The 18,362-nt window shown below is 43.9% G+C and overlaps 1 protein-coding gene across 1 annotated transcript in view; it reads right to left on the bottom strand.

The window, feature by feature from the left end:
• XRCC2 (X-ray repair cross complementing 2) overlaps positions 1-18,362 on the bottom strand; it is a 33,225-nt gene that overhangs the window by 13,018 nt on the left and 1,845 nt on the right. The window lies entirely within an intron of this gene.

Genomic DNA, 18,362 nt, shown 5'->3' with positions numbered 1-18,362 from the left:
GGTGGGCAGATCGCTTGAGTCCAGTTTGAGACCAGCCTGGGCAACATGGTGAAACCGACTCTATAAAAAAATACAAAAATTAGCTGGGCATGGTGGCACACACGGTAATCCCGGCGACTCAGGAGGCTGAGGTGGGAAGATCACTTGAGCCCAAGAGGCAGAGGCTGCAGCCTGGGTGACAGAGTGAGGCCCCATCTCAAAAAAAATTTTTCATAATTTTGTGGATTTGGAAGAAAATATGAAATAGGAAATCTAGGAGAAATGCTGTGTTTACTTATTTTTCAGATATTTTACTTTTTGTTTATCTACCAAATACTGACAGTATGAGTCTGTACCCTCAAAGGAATGGATAGTCTAGTTTAGGATATAGGACAAACTGCTATGGAAACATTTTTACCTTCCTTATAATTAACTCTCACATTGTAATTCTTACCACACTTGTTACAGTTACCTGCCTTCATCTGTCTGCCCCACTCATTGTGAGCTCTTCATTTCACTGGGGAAGGGGACAAAGGAGAAAGGTGGAGAACTTCCTTGAGCAGTCACCACCTGAGCTCTCTCCTAAGTAAGACTCTGCCAGGTGAAAGGGGCACAGGCAAGCCTAGCAGACCTGCTAGCAGGGACAGGAGCAGCCGCAGTGCAGAGGCTATAAACAGCACTGTGCACAGGGACGCTGTGTGCAGATTTGAACTCCTAGAGACTGTAGCAGCACCAAACAGGCAGGACACAGGGAAGCCCTAAGAGCAGAAGTCAGAGCATGGAAGGGCTCAGATGTCATGTTTGGGAGCTTATCTTTGGCTTGTAGACAACAGCCAACAGGTGTGACACTAAGCAGTGAGAAGTATTTAGCACATAGTTAAGAGGAGACATCTGGGACCCCAGAGCCAGACCTGCTAGGTCACTGAGGTCCTCAGGCCTCTCATCTGTAAAGTGAGGATAACAAACAGCACCCTCCCTCATAAGGATGATGAGGATTAAATATGTGAAAAGAGTACCTGGCTTATTATCCTTTTTTTTTTTTTTTTTTTTTTTTGAGGCAGAGTCTTGTCCTGTTGCCCAGGCTGGAGTTCAGTGGTGCGATCTCTGCTCACTGTAACCTCTGCCTTCTGGGCTCAAGTGATTCTCCTGCCTCAGCCTCCTGAGTAGCTGGGATTACAGGCACCCACCACCACGGCTGGCTAATTTTTGTATTTTTAGTAGAGACAGGGTTTCACCATGTTGGCCAGGCTGGTTTCAAACTCCTGACCTCAAATGATCCGCCCCCACCGGCCTCCCAGTCTGATGGGATTACAGGCGTGAGCCACCGTGCCCAGCCTATCCACATTTCAAACAGACCATCTTGGTGGTTACCAGGGAACAGATGTGAGGAGAGTAAAACCATACGTGGAGAGGGCTGGAGTCTGTCACCCTAGTCTGGAGGAGGAGTGTCTGCACCATGACAGAAGTCATTAGGATCACAGGCGGCAACCTCGGTGAAGGATTTAACTGTCACAAGGGAGACAAAACTGATTCTCTAGGGAATCAAAACTGATTCTCCAGTTTCTTGGGAATCAGCACAGATTTGACAACGCTTCTATATGACAAAAGAAAAAAAATCTATCACAAATGGGAAGAAAAAGTCACCTTTTATTTGCATTTTTTTAAAACCAAATCAAGTTGTGGAAAGACTTCCTGAAGTGATTAAAAGTTCTATGCATTCATTTAACAGGCGTTCGTTGAATTTCTGTTGCATATGAAGCACTGTGCTAGGTAAAATGTTGACTACAAAGATGAAGATGGCAACCTACCCTCAAAGAATGTACAGTCTCGGTCCTCTTGCTTTATGTCATAAAACAAGGTAAAGATATAGGGTGCTTAGCTAGAGCAGAGGTTCTGAGGGCATAACCGTGGCCAAAACTATTTTCGTAAACAGAAAAAGTAAAAATTAAGATGTTATTTGCCTAGTTTGACACTAAGGTCGTAAAAGCAATAGTGGGTACCTGCTGACAGCTAGTGTAATCAAGGCAGTGGTGTGGAAATGTATTAGCACACATCGCCAAGCACTACCTGCACTCAAGCAGAACAAACAAAACCAGTTTTATGTAAGAATGTCTTTGATGAAGTAAAAAAAAAAAAAAAAAAAAAAAAAGACTGGTTTTACTAAATCATGACCCTTGAGTACACTGTAAAAAATATTTTAAAAATATTCTTTGTGATGACATGAGAAACATACTGTGTAGTGAACAATTTAACCTTGCCCAAAGGGAGGTCTGGTTTTTGTCCTTGGCTCCTGAGCGGTAATTCTAAACCCTTGGAATGTCTTGCCTGATAAAAGTGTCTTTGGGCAGGGCACAGTGGCTCGCGCCTGTAATCCTAGTACTTCAGGAGGCCAAGGTGGGAGGATCGCTTGAGCCTAGGAGTTTAAGACCAGCCTGGGAAACATGGCGAAATGCTGTCTCTACAAAAAATACAAAAATTGGCTGGGCATGGTGGCATACGCCTGTAGTCCCAGCTACTCAGAAGACTGACAGAGAAGAATTGCTTGAGTCCTGGAGGTCGAGGCTGCAGTGAACCAAGATTGTGCCACTGCACTCCAGCCTGGGCAACAGAGCAAGACCCTGTCCCCTACCACCCCCCACCAAAAAATAGTGTCTGTTTACAAGGGAACCTTGGGCTACACAAGAATGATTTATAGTGGGGGCTTTGGGTCATGCAGTGACAGGCCAACCTGGAGGTGCTGGAAGCTAAGGTCAGCTATGCAGGCAGTTGACTATGTCCACATGGCAGAGCCCCAATAAAACCTTTGGACATCAGAGTCTAGCTGAGATTCCCTGCTTGCCAATATTCTGTCTATTGTCACACATTGCTGCTGGGAGAATTTAGCACTGCTGATGACTCCACTGGGAGAGGACAGCTGGAAGCTCTGTGCTTGGAACTTCCTGAACTTTGTCCTATTGTGTCTCTTCCCTTGGCTGATTTTAATCTATATCCTTTTGCTGTTGCAAACCATAACCATGAGCATAACAGCTTTCATTGAGTTCTGAGTTCTTCTAGAGACTTATTAAGCCTGAAGGTGGCTGTGATGGTTAATTGTATGTGTCAACTAGATTAGGTTAAGAGATGCCCATATAGCTGGTAAAGCATGATTTCTGGGTGTGTCATGAGGGTGTTTCTGGAGGACATGAGCATTTCAATCAGTAGACTGATTAAAGAGGATCCATCCTCACCAATGTGGACGGGCATCCTCCAATCCCTCTTTTCTTGAGCTGGGACACCCATCTCCTGCCCTCAGATATCGGAGCCCCTGATTCTGGGACTTACCCCAGTGCTGCCTGTCCCACAACCCTTCACCATTCTCAAGCCTTTAAAGCCCTGGACTGGGAGTTCCACCATGGGCCCTCCTGCCTCTCAGCCCTTCAGACTCAGACTGAATTACACCACAGGCTTTCTGGTTCCCCAGCTTGCAGATGGTGTGTCTGGGAATTCTTGGCCTCCATAATCACGCTGTTAGAGTAGGTAGACAGGCAGGTGTGAGTGGGGCAGGACAGGCCCCAAGGAATGTCCAGGTGGCCTCTTCAGGAATGATAACTGGTTGCAGCTGGCACCAGGGAGGGGAAAATTTCCTAACAGGAAACATCTTGGGCTTATGGGCAACAACTTCCTGATAAGATCCTAGGAATTGAGCAAATACGTCCAGGAATGTGCAGTAAGGAGCAAAATGGTGGAGTGTGACCAGTACATGACCCTCCTCTGGGAGCAGTAGACCAGTAAGGGAAAATTGCCCTACGCAAGCATGCACAGAACTCCACACACCAAATGGCACCCGTGGACCCTTTCAGATACTGGCAAGTCACTGCACATGAGGCAATTAGCCAGCAGCCCACCCAAGGAGAAGGATGAGAGGAGACCAGGAAGGATCAGGAAATAGGGGCATTCAATATTTCAAGTTGTCCATTTGGTCCCTTCCAAGTGAACGTTACTTCAAAAAACCTTCACTCCTGCCTTGAATCTACTTCTGTCTTGGCTGAATTCTTTCTTCCAAGAAGACAAGAACTGAGGACTGTGGATCCCAACTGGACTTGCCGCCCTGGTAACAATGTGAGCCAATTTCCATAATAAATTTCCTCTTATGTATCTACATGTATCCTATTGGTTGTGTTTCTCCTCTGGAGAACTGTGCCTAACACATAACTCAGTGAACCATCCAAAAGATGCATGATGTGAAATCATTCCTGGGTAGATTTCACTCCAACTGTAAGACAGACTTTTTTTTTTTTTTTTTTGAGACAGGGTGTAACTTACTCCCATCACCCAGGTTGGAGTACAATGGCACGATGAGCCTCAACCTCCCAGGCTCAAGTGATCCTCCCACCTCGGCCTCCCAAGTGGCTGGACTACAGGCTCGTGCCACTATGTCCAGCTAATTTTTTGTTATTTTTAGGAGACAGGGTCTCACTATGTTGCCCAGGCTGGTCTCGAACTCCTAGGCTCAAGTGATCCACCTGCCTTGGCCTCCCAAAGTGCTGCAATTACAGGTGTGAGCTACTGCACCTGGCCAAGGTCTTAAGATTTTATATCCCACATTATAGTTAGCCTTTAGGAAAACTACTACTTGTCAAGGTTTGGTACAGTAACCAAGAAGAATATCTATAATTCTCTGAAAAGGTCTTAAAATACTCCTCCCTTTCCCAACGTGACTTTCTCTGAGAGGATGGATGTTCTTCGTGTACTTTAACCCGATCAACATATGATAACAGACTGCATAAGAACCCAGTTCTATTAAGCCAGATATTAAAAAGATTTGCAAATATGTAAAACAACGTCACTTTTCTAAGATTTTTCTTAGAAAAATACAGCTATTTTTCATAAAAATGTTTTATGAAAATATTCAATGTGTGTGTCACTGTACATGAATGTAAATATTTTAAAAATTTAAATTTCTGTTTCATGGATACATATAACATAAACAAAAGCTCTTTAGATTCTTCAATTTTTTTTTTGAGACAGGGTCTTGCTCTGTCACCCAGGCTGGAGTGCAGTGATGCCATCATGGCTCTCTGCAGTCGTGACCTCTTGGGCCCATGAGATCCTTGCATATCAGCCTCCTGAGTAGCTGGGACCACAGGTATGTGCCACCATACCCGGCTAATTTTTTTACTTTTTGCAGAGGCAGGGTCTCCCTGTGTTGTCCGGGCTGGTCTCGAACTCCTGGGCTCAAGCAATTCTCCCACCTTAGCCTCCCAAAGTGCTGGGATTACAAGCATGAGCCACCATGCCCAGTGGAATCTCCCATTTTTAAATGTGTTCTGTAGTTCTAAGGCTACAACGTATAAGAACCACTGGGCTATAAGACCGCAAGAGTATAACTCAAAGAAAAATACAGATTTTTTTTTTTTTTTGAGACAGAATCTCGCTTTGTCATCGAGGCTGGAGTGCAGTGGTACAAGTTCGGCTCACTGCAACCTCTGCCTCCTGGGTTCAAGCGATTCTCCTGCTTCAGCCTCCTGAGTAGCTAGAATTACAGGCATGTGCCACCATGCCTTGCTAATTTTTATATTTTTAGTAGAGATGGGGTTTCGCCATGTTGGTCAGGCTGGTCTCAAACTCCTGACCTCAGGCGATCCAACTGCCTCAGCCTCCCAAAGTGCTGGGATTACAGGCGTGAGCCACCGCGCTCAGCAAGACGGAGAGGCTTTCATGGACAAGAAAGAGCACGTGGAAACAACTACAAAATATCTTCAAAGGCATGTATACGAATGAATAACATCCTCATTAGATTAACTTGGGAAGACACTCCAATTGTTTACTCTTACTGTCATTACTCAAAACACTTTAGAATCCTCACCCCTGAGAAATCCTGGCAAAATAGTATTCAAGAAAGTATTATAGGCCAGGCGTGGTGGCTCACGCCTGTAATTCCAGCACTTTGGGAGGTGGAGGGTGGATCACCTGAGATTGAGAGTTCGAGACCAGCCTGCCCAACATGGAGAAACCGTATCTCTACTAAAAATACAAAATTAGCCAAGTGTGGTGGCACATGCCTGTAATCCCAGCTACTCAGGAGGCTGAGGCGGGATAATCACTTGAATCCGAGGCAGAGGTTGCGATGAGCCAAGATCCCACCACTGCACTCCAGCCTGGGCAGCAAGAGCGAAACTCCATCTCAAAAAAAAAAAAAAAGCATTATAATTTTATTGACAGGACTCTTTTGAGTGAAGATAGTATTGCTCCTCTTAGTTACTCACAAGGATTAGGCAATCTGCATCAGACTTTCCTCTGTTACTTAAAAAATCAAATTTATTTTCAAAGGAGAAAAACTGTCCACCATTGAGAATATCCAAAGCAATGTTTTACAATGTCAAAGCAGAGTATACTGAATTATAAAGGGGGTGAAAGAACCTCCCAGAAATAGGAAATGGATTTAAATTTACAAGTAATGGATAATATTATTACAATTCACAAGCCAAGCGAATTGTTAATATTACAATTAACAATTGTAATTGTGGCTCACACCCATAATCCCAGCACTTTGGGAGTCCGAGGCAGGTGGATCACCTGAGGTCAGGAGTTCGAGACCAGCCTGGCCAACATGGTGAAACCCCATCATTACTAAAAATACAAAAAATTAGCCAGGTGTGGTGGTGGGCGCCTGTAATCCCAGCTACTCGGGAGGCTGAGGCAGGAGAGTCACTTGAACCCAGAAGGTGGAAGTTGCAGTGAGCCGAGATCGCACCACCGTACTCTAGCCTAGGAGACAGAACGAGACTCCATCTCAAAAAAAAAAAGAGAAACTTCTAAACATAAGCAGAAAATACACTTGTCCCCCCTTATCTGCAGTTTCATTTTCTGTGGTTTCAGTTATAGCCAACCACAGTTCTTAACTATTACACAGAAAATTCTAGAAATATACAAGTTTTCAATTGCATGTCATTCTGAGTAGCATAATAAAATATCGTACCATCCTGTTCTGCCCCAAGTGGGACATGAATCATCCCTTTATCCAGCATATCCATGCTGTATTCACTACCTGTTCATTACTGTATGGGAAAAAACATAGTATATATAGGGTTCATTACTATCTGTAGTTTCAGCATCCACTGGGGGTCTTGGAACATATCCTCCATGGACAAGAAAAGAGGTACTCCAAAAATCTGACATAGGCCTATTATAAAAAATTAAAATTAATGATGTGCAGATTCAACGAAAGAGTCAATAGAAGCAAGGTATGGTCAACCTGCAGTTTCAGAGCGAAAGAAGAGTTTGTTAAGTGTCCAGGATAAAGGGAACCCAAGTAAATTCTGCTTGACGTGACAGTTTAATCCTCTTAGGGAAGACTAATACATCAGGCATCAGAGCTTGGTGATGGTAGCCATTATGACAAACTGTTTCTCTTAATTCTCTAAGCAACCTTTCCAAGGCAAAATTTCCTAACTAGAAAAGAATACACAGTGGACATAACAATTTTAATCTATTTGACAGTTTCACTAATATTGTGAGTCAATAGATTTGATATTTGGATTGTAAATCAGCATCTGCTAAGTTCTATTATTGTAACAATAGCTATCTAATAATAGTTATTTGAGCTTACTGCAGTATCAGCAGTACATTCTTTATATTATATCCTTTAATTGTTACATCAACCCTATTTGTTACTATTCTGCTTTTCACATGAGAAAACTGGTAAATGCCAGAGCCAGTATTTAATCAAGATCTCTGTGATTCTCAAAGCCTGGAATTTTTCGACTGCACTATACAACCTCAGTATCACTAAGACTAATCAAATATGAGTACAAGGACTAAACTGAGTTTTTGGACCTATTAAACTGAAAATCAGGCCAGGTGCAGTGGTTCACACCTGTCATCCAAGCACTTTGAGAGGCTGAGGCAGGAGGAGTACTTGGGGCCAAGAGTTCAAGACTAGCTTGGGCAACATAGTGAGATCCCACCTCTACAGAAAAATAAAGGTAAAAATTAAAAAACAGGAGGAGGCCGGGCGCGGTGGCTCAAGCCTGTAATCCCAGCACTTTGGGAGGCCGAGACGGGCGGATCACGAGGTCAGGAGATCGAGACCATCCTGGCTAACACAGTGAAACCCCGTCTCTACTAAAAAATACAAAAAACTAGCCGGGCGAGGTGGCAGGCGCCTGTAGTCCCAGCTACTCAGGAGGCTGAGGCAGGAGAATGGCGTAAACCCGGGAGGCGGAGCTTGCAGTGAGCTGAGATTCGGCCACTGCACTCCAGCCCGGGCGACAGAGCAAGACTCCGTCTCAAAAAATAAAAAAAAAAATAAAATAAAAAATAAAAAATAAAAAACAGGAGGAAAGCCATCTGAAGTCCTGTCTGGGCAACTATCTGACTTCTTTCAACCATTCCTTTAGTGGAAACTTGAACACTAACAAGGTGTCCCAAACGTCTTCAGCAGCAGCAGCATTGCTGGAGCAAGCTTGTAGTCTGCAAAAGGGATAATGCTCAATTATACAGACATTTAATGGTAAACATTTTACGGAATCTCACTCTGTCGCCCAGGCTGGAGTGCAGAGGCGCAATCTCAGCTCACTGCAAACCCCTGGGTTCAAGTGATTCTCCTGCCTCAGCCTCCTGAGTAACTGGGATTACAGGCACCCACCACCACATCCAGCTACTTTTTCTATTTTTAGTAGAGATGGAGTTTCACCACATTGGCCAGGCTGGTCTCGAACTCCTAACCTCAAGTGATCTGCCTGCCCCAATCTCCCAAAGTGCTGGGATTAGAGGTGTGAGCCACCGCGCCCGGCCATTTACCGGTGAACATTTCATGCAAGTCAAGTATGTTCCAGGAACTGCGGTAAGTGCTAGGGATATAAAGATGTAGCCAACACAGTTGCTGTTTTCAACTAAATTGATGGGGAGGCAGGGCATCGTGGCTCATGCCTGTAATCCCAGCACTTTCTTGAGCCAAGGCTAGCAACACAGTGAGACCTCACTAGCAACATAGTGTGACCTATTTAAACTAAGGAGTCAAAAAGTTGTAAAAAAAAAAAAAAGGTACAATAAAGTTAGGCAGGTGCTGTAACAGAAATACACATGGGGCATTGTGAGGGCATAAAAGAGAGTTGGCCAATTCTAACCTGCATGAGAGTGACTTTTAATTTTGAGTGAGAGATTTTGGTACATAGTTATTTCAGGTACATATAAACTGTGCACTGATAGAGAAATGCCTTTTTTCCTTCTACCTGGAATATCTTTACCCTATTTCCTCCAAGTAAATTCCCTACTGAATGAATGAAAATTCTGGGCACTCTTCAAGGCTCCTTCCCTCCATGAAGCTATTACTATCCTTAAGAACACATTGCCAGCCAGTCTCCCTCATCTGGATATAAACACTTAAAAGGAAAGAGATCAATACTGGCTTGGTTACCAATTCCAAAATGCAATGCTTTATGCTTGGTAGAAACTTAATAGCTGCCTATTAAACTATAGGCAAACAAGGCATGTGCAGGCAGAACTGGGAAAGAATGGGGAGAGTAAAGAACCTCCAACTATTTAGATGTTCAGGTTTGGATAACTGATGCAAACCTCTATTACACAGAAGTCCATGAGTACACATCCTTATGACTACCATCAAGGTACTAACATTGCTCTGTTTTAGGGCAATCAGTATATTGGCTATTTAGTAGAATACATATTATATAGACTTTCTTTTTTTTTTGAGACCGAGTCTCACTCTATCACCCAGGCTGGAGTGAAGTGGCATGATCTCAGCTCACTGCAACCTCCGTCTTCTCGGGTTCAAGCAATTCTCCTTCCTCAGCCTCCTGAGTTGCTGGGATTACAGGCACGTGCCACCATGCCAGGTAATTTTTGTATTTTCAGTAGAGACAGGGTTTTGCCATGTTGGTCAGGCTGGTCTGGAACTGCTGAACTCAGGTGATCCGCCCACTTTGGCCTCCCAAAGTGCTGGGATTACAGGCTCACTGAGCCACCACGCCTGGCCCACATAATTGCTTTTAAACACCCTTTAGAAAAGCTTACGCTAGTCTAGGCATGGTGGCTCATGCCTCTAATCCCAGCACTTTGGGTGGCCAAGGTGGGTGGATCACCTGAGGTCAGGAGTTCAAGACCAGCCTGGACAACATGGCGAAACCGCCCTCTAATAAAAATACAAAAAATTAACTGGGCGTGGTGGCAGGTGCCTGTAATCCCAGCTACTCAGGAGGCTGAGGCAGGAGAATCGCTTGAACCCAGGAGGTGGTGGTTGCAGTGAGCTGAGATCATGCCATTGCACCCTAGCCTGGGCGACAAGAGCAAAACTCCACCTCAAAAAAAAAAAAAAAAAAAAAAAAAAAAAAAGCCTACACTACAGCAAGGAGTGCTTAAATTAACCAGAAATGAATGACATGTATAAAACAAACATGTACATAAGACCTGATATAGTTTGTCTATTTGTCCCCACCCAAATCTCACGTTGAATCATAATCCCCGTTGTTGGAGGTAGGGCCTGATGGTGGGAGGTGTTTGGATCACGGGGGCAGATCCTTCTGAATGCGTTGGGCCCATCCCCTTGGTGATAAGTGAGCCCATGACAAGAGATCTAGTCACTTAAAAACGTGTCACACATCCCTCTCCACTATTCTCTCTCCTCTTGCTCCTGCTTTCACCAGGTGACGGGCCTGCTCTTGTGCCTTCCACCATGATTGGAGGCTTCCTGGGGCCTCCCCAGAAGTAGATGCCACTATGCTTCCTGTACAGCCTGCAGAACCGGGAGCCAATTAAACCTCTTTTGAAATAAATTATCCAGACTCAGGTATTCCTTAGGAATGCAAGAATGGCCCAATACAAGACCCATTTGGATAAAGGTTTATCTCCTCACCCCTTTTGTGATTAAATCTGCTTGGAAATGGACCCCACTCACTGGCAAGGTTTCAAACCAGTTTAAGCAGTGGAAAAGGCTACCTAAAGAAGCAAACATGCGAAACCAAATATTCCCAACCTTGCTCTGTAAGAGGCCTGGATTTCCACCTACATGTTGAATATTTTTTTTTCCTTTGTCTTTTTTACCCCTGAATACAAAACAGTGAATACAATTCTTTTTTTTTTTTTTCCTGAGACGGAGTCTCGCTCTGTTGCCCAGGCCGGAGTGCATTGGCAGGATCTTGGCTCTTTGCAACCTCCGCCTACCAGGTTCAAGTGATTCTCCTGCCTTAGCCTCCCAGGTAGCTGGGATTACAGGCGTGAGCCACTACGCCTGGCTAATTTTTGTATTTTTCATAGAGATGGGGTTTCACCATGTTGGCCAGGTTGATCTCGAACTCCTGACCTCAGGTGATCCACCTGCCTTGGCCTCCCAAAGTGCTGGGATTACAGGCCTGAGCCACTGCGCCCGACCAAATACAAGTCTTAATAGTTGTACTACTGATATGTAGAGGCAGTTCACTTCAAGCAAAAATGTGTGTGTAACCTGGTAGCACAGGGAAAGCAGAGAGCAGCTGGAATGAGTAGGAGGCAGAGGAGAGCTGTAGTGATGTGAAGACATGTGGGATCGATGTAAAGCTTGGCCCTTATCACCGCATTTCCTAGAATCAGAGGACTAATTCTCCATCACATGTGAAATCAGACTTCTCTGCCACTTTGAAAATTCAGTTGTCCTTCAAGGTATGGTACTGGCTCTTCAGTAAAGCATTTGTCTAAATTTTATAGAAAAGACAACTATTACTCAAATACCATTGTTTTCTAAGTATATTCCCTGAAGGGCTGCTGCTTTCTTAATTACTTTTTTTTTTTTGAGACAGAGTCTTATTCAGTCACCCAGGCTGGAGTGCAGTGGCACGATCTCAGCTCACTGCAAGCTCCACCTCCCGGGTTGACACCATTCTCTTCCCTCAGCCTTCCGAGTAGCTGGGACTACAGGCACCCGCCACCATGCCTGGCTAATGTTTTTTTTTTTTTTTGTATTTTTAGTAGAGATGGGGTTTCACCATGTTAGCCAGGATGGTCTCGATCTCCTGGCCCCGTGGATCCACCATGCCCGGCCTTATAATTACTTTTTAAAAAGCAATCATCCTGTAAGAGGAAAGGGAAAATAGAAGAATACATAAAAAGTCAAGCGAAAATTATCTATACGTGACTATTTTTTAGAAGTTGTTTTCATGGACAGTTTATCATGATTGTAGTACTAAATTTTAAATTTAAGAAGTTTCCCAGGCCGGGCGCGGTGGCTCAAGCCTGTAATCCCAGCACTTTGGGAGGCCGAGACGGGCGGATCACGAGGTCAGCAGATCGAGACCATCCTGGCTAACCCGGTGAAACCCCGTCTCTACTAAAAAAATACAAAAAACTAGCCGGGCGAGGTGGCAAGCGCCTGTAGTCCCAGCTACTCGGGAGGCTGAGGCAGGAGAATGGCGTAAACCCGGGAGGCGGAGCTTGCAGTGAGTTGAGATCCGGCCACTGCATTCCAGCCTGGGCGACAGAGCGAGACTCCGTCTCAAAAAAAAAAAAAAAAAGTTTCCCAGTTTGTTAATTCCATTAAATGAATCCTTAAGATTAGAAAATTTTATCAGACTGCTTCAAAATTTCATTTAGACATAAAAATAATCTATATGCAAGATCATAGCAAGAGGCAGGAAAGCACAAAATCAAAACTGCAGGAGCTTCCTGATGGTGAGATACTCATTACCCCATTTGTATGGGAAGAATTCCGCTGGAAAAATACTTCTGGCATCTTCTCCCATCTTTTCCTTCTCTCTTCTTCCGGGAAAGAGAGATTTTTCTACGGGTAATTTTAAGAGCAGAAACTAGACATGCATGAATCTGCCCCCTCCTCAGACAGCTTGCCTGCAGGAAGCATGCATTTTCCTGCATTCCTTTAGGCCTAAGTTGGACTGAGGCAGGCCCTTAAGAGTCCTAAGGGAAGGAAGATACGTGATCAACTGTGAGGTCCAGTAGGAGGAGGACACAGAAACGAGTGCCGCGCTGGCAGCTGGTGGTTGATCACCGTGATGGGAGCACTTTCAATGAACAGGGTGGAGAGGGAAGCAGAACACAGTGGGCTAAGGCTGCTGTGAGAGGAGGAAGTGGGGGCAGAGAGCACAGACCACTCATCGCTGTAATGAAGGGTACAGAACTGGGGTGGCGGGTGGTGGAGAGGGAGGTCTTTCGTTTGTCTTGTTTCCATTGTTTAGGTTGGGATCCTGATGGAAAAGACGGGGAGAAAAAATGCACAAGGCAGAGAAAAAACGACTGAAGCGGGAAGGACGGCAGGTGTGATGTCCTTGAGGAGGACGCATGGGACGGAGGGGACCCATCTCACAAGTACAGAAGTTGCCCTTTCCTAGGAGCAAAAATTATGACTCTATTATTTATTTACTTTTATCTTCTTTTGGCCCAAGAAGAGAAAAAAATATTACTCTACTTTAGGAAGAGGAAATTCTGAAAAGAAATCAGTATATATAATTTTCAGAAGGATAAAATCATAATTCCCCCCCTTTTTTTTAGGAGCAACCCTTATTAACTGAAAAATCATAGTATTTGAGTAAATATAAAATGAACACTTGGCCAGGTGCAGTAGCTCACGCCTGTAATGCCAGCACTTTGGGAGGCTAAGGCAGGAGGATCACCTGAGGTCAGGAGTTCGGGACCAGCCTGGCTAACATAGCGAAACCCGGTCTATACTAAAAATACAAAAATTAGCTGGGTGTGGTGGTACACACCCACAGTCCCAGCTACTCGGGAGGCTAAGGCAGGAGAATCGCTTGAATTCGGGAGGCAGAGGTTGCATTGAGCCGAGATAGCACCACTGCCCTCCAGCCGGGACAAGAACAAGACTCCACCTCAAAAAAAAAGCAAGACTCCATCTCAAAAAAAAAAAAGAACAAACGGTAAAGGAGTCAGGGCTGACAGGAGGGCTGCTCCACACGGATGAGCAGGAAAGGCTTCTCCTGTTTGCTGACATCTGAGCGAAAACTGGAAGCACCTGAGGAAGTGAGCTATGTGAATTTCTGAGGGAAGCACAATCGAGGCAGAATGATCAGGAAGTGCCAACAGCTCTGACATGGAACCATGTTTGGCATATTCAAGGGACAATGTCTGAAGAAGACTGGGAGAGCAGGAGATGAGAACAAAAGGGCAGGAGACTGAGACAGAGGGTATGGGTGGGGCTACAGGGTGATGCTATATTAGAGGATAAGGACTCTGGATTTTACTGTAAATGATATGGGAGCCTCTGGGAAGCTTTTGGCAGTAGAGTCTGCTTATGTTTAAAATGAATCACTCTGGATATTATGTAGAAAATAGCCTGGGGTAAGTGTGGAAAGGTTGGAAGCGGAGACCATTTAGGTTGCCGCAATAAAAGGAGGTGCTGGCGACAGCAGCGGGAATGATGGCTGCGGTAAAGACAGTGAGGAGTGGTCAGTTTCACAATGTATGTTGAATGTACAGGAGACAGAATTTGCTTATGAATCAAGTGGACTGACAGGAGATATGTGAGAACAAGCAGAGTCAAGGAGGACTCCAAGGTGTTTGGCTTATGCACCAGGTAGAATGAAGCCGCCATTTAACAAGACAGGGAAGACCTGAAAAGCAGCAGGCTGGGGGTGAGTGCACGTGTGTGGTGGTCAACAAGACTTCAGTTTGAGGCACATTAAGGTTTTGCCCCCAAGTTTTAAATTTTGAAAAATTTGGCCGGGTGCGGTGGCTCACGCCTGTAATCCCAGCACTATGAGAGGCCAAGGCGGGTGGATCACGAGGTCAGGAGTTCAAGACCAGCCTGGCCAATATGGTGAAACCCCATCTCTACTAAAAATACAAAAATTAGCCGGGCATGGTGGCAGGTGCCTGTAATCCCAGCTACTCAGGAGGCTGAGGCAGGAGAATCACTTGAACCCAGGAGGCGGAGGCTGCAGTGAGCCGAGATCAGGCCACTGTACTCCAGCCTGTGCGACAGAGCAAGACTCTATCTCAAAAAAAAAAAAAAAAAAAGGAAAACCTCCAGAGAAAGTGTAAGAATAGTACAGTGAACACCCAGTAATTTCACCTAGATCCACCAATTGCTAACATTTTGCCAAATCTGAGTTAACTTTTTCTTTTGTTGAACTTCCCCTCATTTACTTTAATATGTATCTAAGCAAAAAGATATTCCTAACAAACAAAAACAAACAAAACCAAAATAATAAACCCAAAAAAGAGGAAAAAGGTATTCTGCATAGTCACATTACAATCACAATCATAAATTTAACATTGATACATACAAGACCCTTCTCTAATACATATACTCTTTATTGTATTTTCCCTGGATCTAGACACAATTGAGGATGAATATGTTAAATCTGGGATTCCTATTAAACATACACATAGTGATGTCAAGATGATAGAACATGAGTCTGGAATTCCAGGAGAAGGTTGGATGTTTTGTAGTGAGAAAGTGAATTACTAGAGAAATATAGTTAGACTGGGTGCCCATTTAAGATTGATGAATATAAATTTAAAATGGAGCCAGGCACCGTGGCTCACACCTGTAATCCCAACACTTTGGGAGGCCAAGGCAGGTGGATCACTTGAGCCCAGGAGTTGAGACCAGCCTGGGAAACATGGTGAAACCCCATCACTACAAAAAATACAAAAATTAGCCAGGCAAGGTGGTGTGTCCCTTTAGTTCTAGCTACTCGGGAGGCTGAGGTGGGAGAATCACCTGACCCCAGGAGGTCAAGGCTGCAGAGAGCTGTAATCATGCCAGTGTCATCCAGCCTAACAGAGCGAGACCCTTTCTCAAAAACATGAAAATATACAAATTTAAAATAAAATCAAGTCAGCCTAGTTGTGATTTTCTCCAGTAATATTCAGCTGAGTGGAAGTAGACAGTTGGTTTTCACCATGGTTGGGTAAATAGATTAGAGGTGTTAAGAGGCAAGTAATTTGATGGCAATTATAATGGAATAATTATAATGAAGGAATATGGATTCTATTCTGGGTAAAAAGGAAGCAAAGATAAAAGGTGATAAGCATTATTCTAAAAGTCTGTGATTACACAACACCAATTATTATTTTACAAGAAATATTAAATATTTGTCTTATGTAATATTTGCCTCTAGCAAAAAGACCACCCTGTAGCTTTTCTTTTTAAGAAAGCCAACCTTTATTATCAGTAAATCTACGTTTACTATGCAGACACTGTGTTTAGTTCAAAGGATACAAAGAAGTATATGAGCTATAAGGGAACTGAGAAATCAGTCTACCACCCTCATTTCACAAAAGTACAGCAAAGGTTAAATGACTTATCCAAAATCACAATGCTTGCTCCTGGCAGATCCAAGGTTTCTGAACTTCTAGTCCAGTATTCTCTAGATCTCAGCCTCCAAAATATGTCATGAGAAAATTCCTGGAAGAATGTACAGATATTCACAGGGCTATCCTTGGGTAATGATAATGTGGAGACATTTCCTACTTTTCACTTCAGTGCTATTGGAATTTTCTGCCATGTACATGAACTGCTTTATAAATAAATATAATTGAGTTAGTTTTTTAAAGAAAAAAAACATGGCATGCTGTGCATAGCAACCAAAACTGGACACGCTTCCCATTTTTTATTTACCAATTATTTTTAAACTCAAGGCATATTACCATTCTTGAAAAAATGCAAAGTACACCATTATTTAACAACTATACGCAAATGAAGCCATTTGGTGGATGATACCAAACTACTGCCCAAATTACTGAATCTTTTCTCACAATCTCAATGAGACATAAAAGTAAAAATCCGATTGCTACTATGCAAAGGTAAAAATAGATTGTCTATTGTAAACTGTAGTCAAATGCTTGTCTTCTTTAAATCAAGGGCACATATGTTCTCCACTCTCCACCTGGCTTACCATAAACTTCATCCCTAGAATCTGCTAAAAATATATTCGTTTTTTTTTGAGACCGAGTCGTGCTCTGTCACCCAGGCTGGACTGCAGAGGCGTGATGTCGGCTTACTGAAACCCCTGCCTCCCGGGTTCAAGCAACTCTCCTCCCTCACCCTCCCAAGTAGCTGGGATTACAGGTGCCCACCACCACACCCAGCTAATTTTCATTTTTAGTAGAGGCAGGGTTTCTCTCTTAACTCCTGACCTCAGGTGATCTGCCCACCTCAACCCCCCAAAGTGCTGGGGTTACAGGCATGAGCCACCACACCCAGCCTAAAAAAATATTCTTACAACTTTATTTTCTTGAAGACCCCGTATAAAATGTATTTTCCCTGATATTCACAAGAAAGGTTAACTATTTTATTAGGTTCTAATTCTAGCGAATTAAAATTTTAAAGGAGGCTGGGCGTGGTGGCTCATGCCTGTAATCCCAGCACTTCGGGAGGCCAAGGCAGGTGGATCACAAGGTCAGGAGTTCAAGACCAGCCTGGCCAACATAGTGAAACCTGGTCTCTGCTAAAAAAAAAAAAAATTAGCTAGGCAAGGTGGCGTGAGCCTGTAGTCCCAGCTACTCAGGAGGCTGAGACAGGAAAACTGCTTGAACCCAGGAGGCAGAGGTTACAGTGAGCCGAGATCGTGCCACTGCACTCCAGGCCTGGGCGACAGAGTGAGACTCTTACCTCAAAAAAAAAAAAAAAAAAAATTTAAAGTAGCTTATTTCAGTTTCTTGGGTTAGCTTATGGCTTCAGATATATTCGTCAACACAATCCCTCCAAGTAAACTCAAAGTAGATGAATGTGCAAAGAAGCTAGAGTTCAAACCAATTTGGCAGTGGCCACATAGTTCCCCAAGACACTTAAAGGGAAAGAGGCTGGCTTAACTGGTTTTGTTAATAAAAAGGAAAACAGAGCAGCGCCAATCGCCTAGCTCCTAGTCTCCATTCCACCCCACTCTACTCCAGAATAATATGAACTAGCTTAGGATTGCCACACAGACAAGGTAGGCAAATGATAGGATGTTAAGTTCTTTGTTCCATGACTTAACTGTGCTACACTCCCATTTTTTGGATGTGAGGCTTGTTCTGATGGCAAAAATCATCAGACCTTAACCTGGGTTTCAAATAATCATTTAAACATAAGGTTTTGGCAGGGCGCAGTGGCTCACACCTGTAATCCCAGCACTTTGGGAGGCTGAGGCAGGCGGATCACCTGAGGTCAGGAGTTCCAGACTAGCCTCGCCAAAACAGGGAAACCCTGTCTCTACTAAAAATACAGAAGTTAGCTGGGTGTGGTGGCACGTGCCTGTAGTCCCAACTACTTGGGAGCCTGAGGCAGGAGAATCGTTTGAACCCGGGAAGCAGAAGTTGCAGAGAGCTGAGATTGCACCACTGCGTTTCAGCCTGGGAAGAAGAGGAAGACTTCATCTCGAAAAATATATATTTATATATAAAAAATGTGTTTTTATATATTATATACTTTCTATATATTATATATAAATATATTTTTAAAC

This window comes from Papio anubis, chromosome 4, assembly GCF_008728515.1.
Source record: "Papio anubis isolate 15944 chromosome 4, Panubis1.0, whole genome shotgun sequence".
Lineage (NCBI taxonomy): Eukaryota > Metazoa > Chordata > Mammalia > Primates > Cercopithecidae > Papio > Papio anubis.
The sequence above is the reverse complement of the archived record's forward strand: the minus strand, read 5'-3'. Positions and strand labels throughout refer to the sequence as shown.